We start from the raw sequence: 6,626 nt of genomic DNA on the forward strand, positions 1-6,626 counted from the left end.
ACTACATTCGGTGGATTTATTTTTAGTTCCTATTGTCTGACTGAAAAAAAAGTAGTTTTTTTTTTAAACCAGAAACAGCTCGTTTAATTGCTTCAATTTTCTCATCAACATTTTTAAACGTAGAACGATGTTTGCTTTGATAATATCTTTTGTACACTTGAAGTACGACACACGAGATTTTCGTAACATAAAGCACAAACAGCACGATCTTTTTGTTGTAGAAATCCATATTCTTCAGTCCAAACGTCTTGAAAAGACCGAACGTTAACTTTTTGTTTTTTATGAGCCATTCTAGGAGGCTTATTGCTTATTACTTAATAATTAATATTCTGATAATTTTAGAAATTATTCAATATACAGTACTGTACGTCAGTTTTGTATAAACTCAAACAAATAACTGAAATATTATTGGTACGTATATTCAAATATATAATTTTACAGATATTTTTGTGGTTCCAAAAATAACAGCAATTATCAATTATTTAATATGTTCAATTCATAAGACATTTATATATTGAGCAAAATATATTAGCTTACCTGTGAAATATATAGATTAGCTAAAGATTTTCTAAAGCATGCTGATTAATATAATAATTACATCTTAAATATAACCTATAAATATTGGTTAATCAAGAATAATATTTGATGGTCCAATCTGACCAATATAATTTATCCAATAAATAAAATCGTTGAAAATCTGACATACAAATATAAATTATATGTAGCTCAAATATTTACAAGTAATTTACATAAAATTCTGTGTTAATGAATGTTAAATAAACAAATAAAAAAATAAAACGTTAAAAAGGTACAAATAGAAAAAAAGGAAACAACTGAAGAGGTGAGACAAACTGGCCGCGAATACCGTAAATGTGATGTGAATAATTAACTGTACGACGATCAGATTCAGACGATCGATGTAAGAGAAAAAAGTAACATGCTTAAGTAAAGGCGTGAATCGCATTGGTCGTCCGATACTGCGATGTTTCCTGCTTTTCACGTGAATGTCGGAAATATGGAGACACGCGTTGTGTTTTTATTAACCGAAGGAGAAATCGAGATCAAATCAGTGGCGTATCGGGCTAACGCTTCTGACTTCGAATCAAAAGATTCCAGGTTCGAATCTTGGCTGGAGCGTTATTTTTGTTTCGGAATACTAGGATCTTATTTTCTCTAAGATCCCCGCGACACAAGACAGCTGCTGACTTAGCCGGTAGTCAAAAAATGTTACTGTTGACTGCCACGTAAGAGAAACGCGTTCGTCGAAGAAATTTATTTCTCGAGCCACTTCAACTCTCAAATATCAAAAAACTTCTTTCATCAAAACATCAGCTTCCGTTTCCTAAAACACATATTTTGCGATAGATAAACGTAGATTTAAAAATAAAACAAAAGACAGCAGCTTCCGGTGTTCCGAGGTCGTCTCCGTCCCGCGTACTAACCGGGCCCGACGTCGTTTCACTTCGGCGACTAAACGAAAACCGATGTTTTCGGCTTGATAATGGGTTTTTGATTTCGTTTGCCGACATCGCTACACGTGAAAGGATATGGCGCCATGTTTCCCTTACGCGAATAATACGTAAAAAGAACGTGGCGCCGAAAACATTAGTTTTTCGATCGGCGCAAAGTTAGCGAAAAATCTTGCTGTGTGGCCATGTTAACGACGGGCGTCGACATTTCATAAGACAACGCGAAATAAAAAAATACATATCCCGGATTATTATATTTTTGATGTTACCCACTGACTAATTTACCTGCGCTTTTCGTTGATAATCAGTATTCGGCTTGTCTTATAGTGTGTTTCGTTCGATAACCTGTTGCTATAATTTACGATATAATAGCTATCGGTTGTATGACTGCTGTTAAAATTGAGTTCAATAAGAGATTCGTGTGAGTATGATCCTGCGTTCTTATTTGGATTTTTCATATTTATTTTTATTTGTATTGCTTGCTATTTCGAGATGAAAAGTTATCTGTATTTCGGGATTTCGGGAAATTTCGGGATATAATCTTTAAACATATAAAATCAATCTCGTAATCGAATAATATAATTATTTTTTAAAAGTAATTTTTAGAATAATATTTTTAATAATTCTGTGTAAAATATGCATTAAAAATATCTTTTAATTGAGTTGAAAATTTAAATAAAAAAAATGAAATTCGATCAAACTTTTAACTTAGACGGTAATTTTCGTTATTCAGATAAACATAGTTCAAAATATTATTGTAAATATGTCTGATAAGTTTTCAATAACGATATTACCCATCATTGCTTTTTACTCTGATTACTTAATTTTGTTTTTCTCTTACAAGTTTTTTTTTTTTTTTTTTTTTTAATTCTTTCCGCCCAGTGGGCACTAAGAGGGCCTCTTATAGCAAGCCCATTATGGGTTCGGCCAGGCCCACAATGGGGCGGCCGGGTGGTGAGGGACGGGGACCGACATATCCTGACGGACCACCCCCCGAAAAATTCCTGGGGATTTTTTCGACCCGTCCGGATTCGATCCCGGGTCCCCCAGGGCGGCAGGCTGCTAACCTTGACCGCTCGGCCATCCGGCCGCTTCTCTTACAAGTAGTAATGACAAGTTTTGCTACCGCGAATGATCTTTTCGATTCAATGGATGTGGACGAAATCGTTTTTAATGAATCTAAGAATAAACAAATGTTACGTGTTTTTTCACCAGTAGTCTCAAAGATTTCTAGTTCGTTTTGGAAATGAGTTTCAGTAGTTTTTTTTTTCTTTGGCATTCTCGCTTTGTCTACCTCGGCTGCTTTAGTAGCGGCATTAAGCTGACAAGTAAAGAATTTTCAGCGTTCTGCCAGAAATACATATTGATTATTGACAATCTGACATGCCAAAACAAGCAAAAATTTAAAAACTAATAAGCAGGCTTAAAATTAATAAATACAAGTGTATTCTGAAAGTTTATGAGTTAATTATACTTTATATTTGCTTTTATACTTTCTAATCCTACTTTCTATGGAAAAAGTTTCTCAACCGTAACACAAAATAAGAAAAAAGTGAACTTTGAAGAAATTTGAGGAATTTCCCGGAATGAGAAGAATTTTTTGGGATATTTTCCGGGTTAAAAAACAGCTGGGGTTCCGTTAGAGAAATCCTAGTTTCTATATTAATGAAAAACCGTCAACAAGTAACTACAGTTCGTAGTCGTGGTGTGATTTTGCAGTGGTATGTCTGAATTTTTTAGGTTCTTTATGGGATGTCATTGTTTCCTTTATGGGATGTCCTACTGCTATAGTTTGTATCTCGTGTTAAGAAATCAGTTAATTAGAAAACTAAAATTTTCGTTATACCAGGGGTTCTTAATTTTTTTTTTGTTCCGTTGCCAGTCAGGTGAAGGCCACGGACTTCTCTGAAAAATGTTTTCAAATGCAAAACAAAATTTAAATAAATCTAGTTTCTTCGAAATATATCAACCAAAATTCAAAACACAATGATTCTTTTTTCGTTCATTAATTAAATAATAATAATACAATATACTGGTATTTAAAATATAGGAAAGCTAAAGTTAAATTATATTTTTTAAAGACATGTCAGTGTAAAGATTGTTGTTAATCACATTACCACACACAAAAGTACCATCGAACTGTGGTGTGGTATTTGAGAAAACAACAAGCATGTCATGCAGGCCCGCCGTAAGCGGGCGTGCAAGGCGTGCACCGCACGCGGGCGGGACGTCCAGGGGGCAGCAAATTGGTATTGCTGGCAAGCTCAGCGTAGGTAGTCGTAGTTAAACAGGGGCGGCATAATCGGTATTGCACACGGGCGCTCAAACAGCTAGCGGCGCTGCTGATGTCATGTTAGACATCTAATCGATTTCGACTCTTTTTTCATTGTTACAAGTGTTGAAAATCCCTATTCTCAAAGATATATTGCTGCAAATGGAAGCATAGCTTCCATAGCTCGTTTTACGAGGAATGGCTTTTCTCAATAAATACCAGAATTTTCCAAGGTTTTTTGAGTTAAATTTCAACTGTAGTAAGTTTTTCGTTCTAAGATCAACAAATTCATCTTTGGTTAAGTCAGCATATGCGATACAGTTTATACCAGAAAGAAAAGGATTACGGATTCAATTTTTATGCCAATTTTAAAGAAATACAACAACTGTAATATGATATAAATCTACCTGTTGTTTTATTTGTGACCACATATACAGCTAATACTACCGTCATTTATTTCATATGTTAGGCTCAAAGACAGAAAACGTTCATTGAGCGAAAAAACAACCACGTGTTGTGGCTAATTCAAAATGACCACAAAGCGAAATTCGCGTTGTGGCTTCTCATGATATTTGACCACTACGCGTTCCAGTGATTAAGAAAAGCCATAAAACGTTCTGAACGTTAGCTGGTGCAACCACGATACGATGCACAGTGGTTTGTATCTTTAAAATATGGGTTCTAGCCTCAAAACATTTTTGTTTACAAATTTTAGTGCTGAACAACATTGGTTCTGCAAGTTTTCCTAGAAATTTAATTTTCATACTTAAAGAAATTTCAAAGAAATAAAATGTATGGAGAAAAATACACATTTGTTTTTTTTTTGTTTTGTTATGCTTAAAAGTGCTAAAGGTCAAACTACATGTATTAGTAAGAGCTCGATGTACTCTACACAATGACATAAAAATCAGCTGCTAAAGTTAAAAACCATCGTGCGACGGATTTATTAAAGCCACCACAAGTTCTGGATGTTAACTAATAACGAGGTGATAAGAAAATAAAACTTTCTTTTTCATTATGATTTATGTATTTAAATTATCTTATATAAGTATATAACAAAATTATTCACCACGTACAGAAATGTAACTTAGTTACTTTTCAACAACATGTAATCATTCATGAAAATCTGTTGCGGTGCTCGAGATGTCAACATTTTCAGACAACTAATTTACTAAGAATAATTACTTTGTCAGGAACTTTTATTTATAAATCAGTCATTTTTATGAGAATCGAGAATGTTGCAGAGTGATTTATTTTTACAAAAACTATTACCGTGATATTTAGAGTTGCATTTTATGTTCTTTGAGCGACATTTGCATATTTTATCAATACAGTATCTTTTACAGTGACACATTATAAACCCTTGCTTACTTCCAGATGTTAACATGGATGCTGAGCGAAGTGCTAATGAAGTTGAGGGTACGTCCTGAATGTTAATAAAGTAACTGTCAGAAATTGTAAATTCATTACGAGCGTAAAGACGATCAAAAGAACCCTTGTTTCCTAACTGATAGAGACCTGATGGATTAATGCTCGTAACAACAGCTAAACGTTTCTGGGAGACGGCCGGATGGCCGAGCGGTCAAGGTGGCAGCCTACCGCTCTGGGGGACCTGGGATCGAATCCGAACGGGTTGAATAATCCCCAGGAATTTTTCAGGGGTGGTCCGTTCGGATATGTCGGGCCCCGTCCCTCACCACCCGGTCGCCCCATTGTAGGCCTGGCCGAACCCATAATGGGCCTACTAAATGAGGCCCTCGAGTTTAAGAAAAGTTTAAAAGAGTTAAAAAAAAAAAGTTTCTGGGAGCAGCACGTCCCTGATCAACATCAGGCACAACTAACTAAAACATTCGAACCAATTTAAACCTGTCCGTCGTATCGTGGTTGCATCAGCTAACGTTCGGAACGCGTTATGGCGTTTCTTACTCACCACCAACGCCGTAACTAGCCTTTTATGCGCCCGGTGCGAGCATCCGTAACTACGCTCCAAAACTATGACCCTGTAGCCGCCAGTGCCAGAGATCCCGACCACTGTCTGGCAACACTTGCCAACGAGAGTTGGCTGGCAACGTGAAAAAAAGAGCGAAAGTTCGGGGGATTTGCCCGGGTGTTGGCCGAGGATGTCGGCGACAGTTCTCACCTTTTTAATAAAGTTTTTTTGTTACTGTTTGTGTTTGACTGCTTAGCGTTAGTTCTAAAGATCAGTAGGATCGAATGACAAAACCCAAAACTTGGTCCAGGTCATTTCTGCGCCCCCAGGGTCTACGCAGCTGTGCCTGGGCACCACTGGCACCGCCCTAGTTACGGCACTGCTCACCACAACGCGTAGTGGTCAAGTATCATGAAAACCACGATGAGAATTTCGCTTTATGGTCGTTTTGAATTAGCCACAACGTGTTGCGGTCTTCTTTTTCGCTCAATGAGCGCTTTCGGTCTTTGAGCCTAACACATACACTCATAAGGGAAGGAAATGTTAAATTTCAGTAAGAGGTTAGGAAGAATAAAGATAATGCGTTAATTTTTTCAATCTACGCTCACGAATCCCCTAAAATGTTACCATGGACCCCTGCTTAAGAATCCCTGATTTTATACGATTTTTATTCATAAAATGTGAAAAAATGAACTGAATAATTTTATTCAAGTTCTATATCGTTTTATCATCAAATAACTCATTCCAAGATCTTGTATTTTTATTTTTATCTTTTCAATGTGTATTATTAAATTTAATTTCGAATTATTAATTATTATATTAATTTTAATTTGTAATAATTACCATTTACTAAATTAACATTGAAATATCAAGTTTAATAATATTTATGTTTAATAATTTTAATCGACAGAAGATGGCGTTCGAAAATAAATTTTATTTTAAAATATGTATGAAA

The sequence above is a fragment of the Centruroides vittatus genome, unplaced genomic scaffold, assembly GCF_030686945.1.
Source record: "Centruroides vittatus isolate TY-2023 unplaced genomic scaffold, ASM3068694v2 contig_651, whole genome shotgun sequence".
Lineage (NCBI taxonomy): Eukaryota > Metazoa > Arthropoda > Arachnida > Scorpiones > Buthidae > Centruroides > Centruroides vittatus.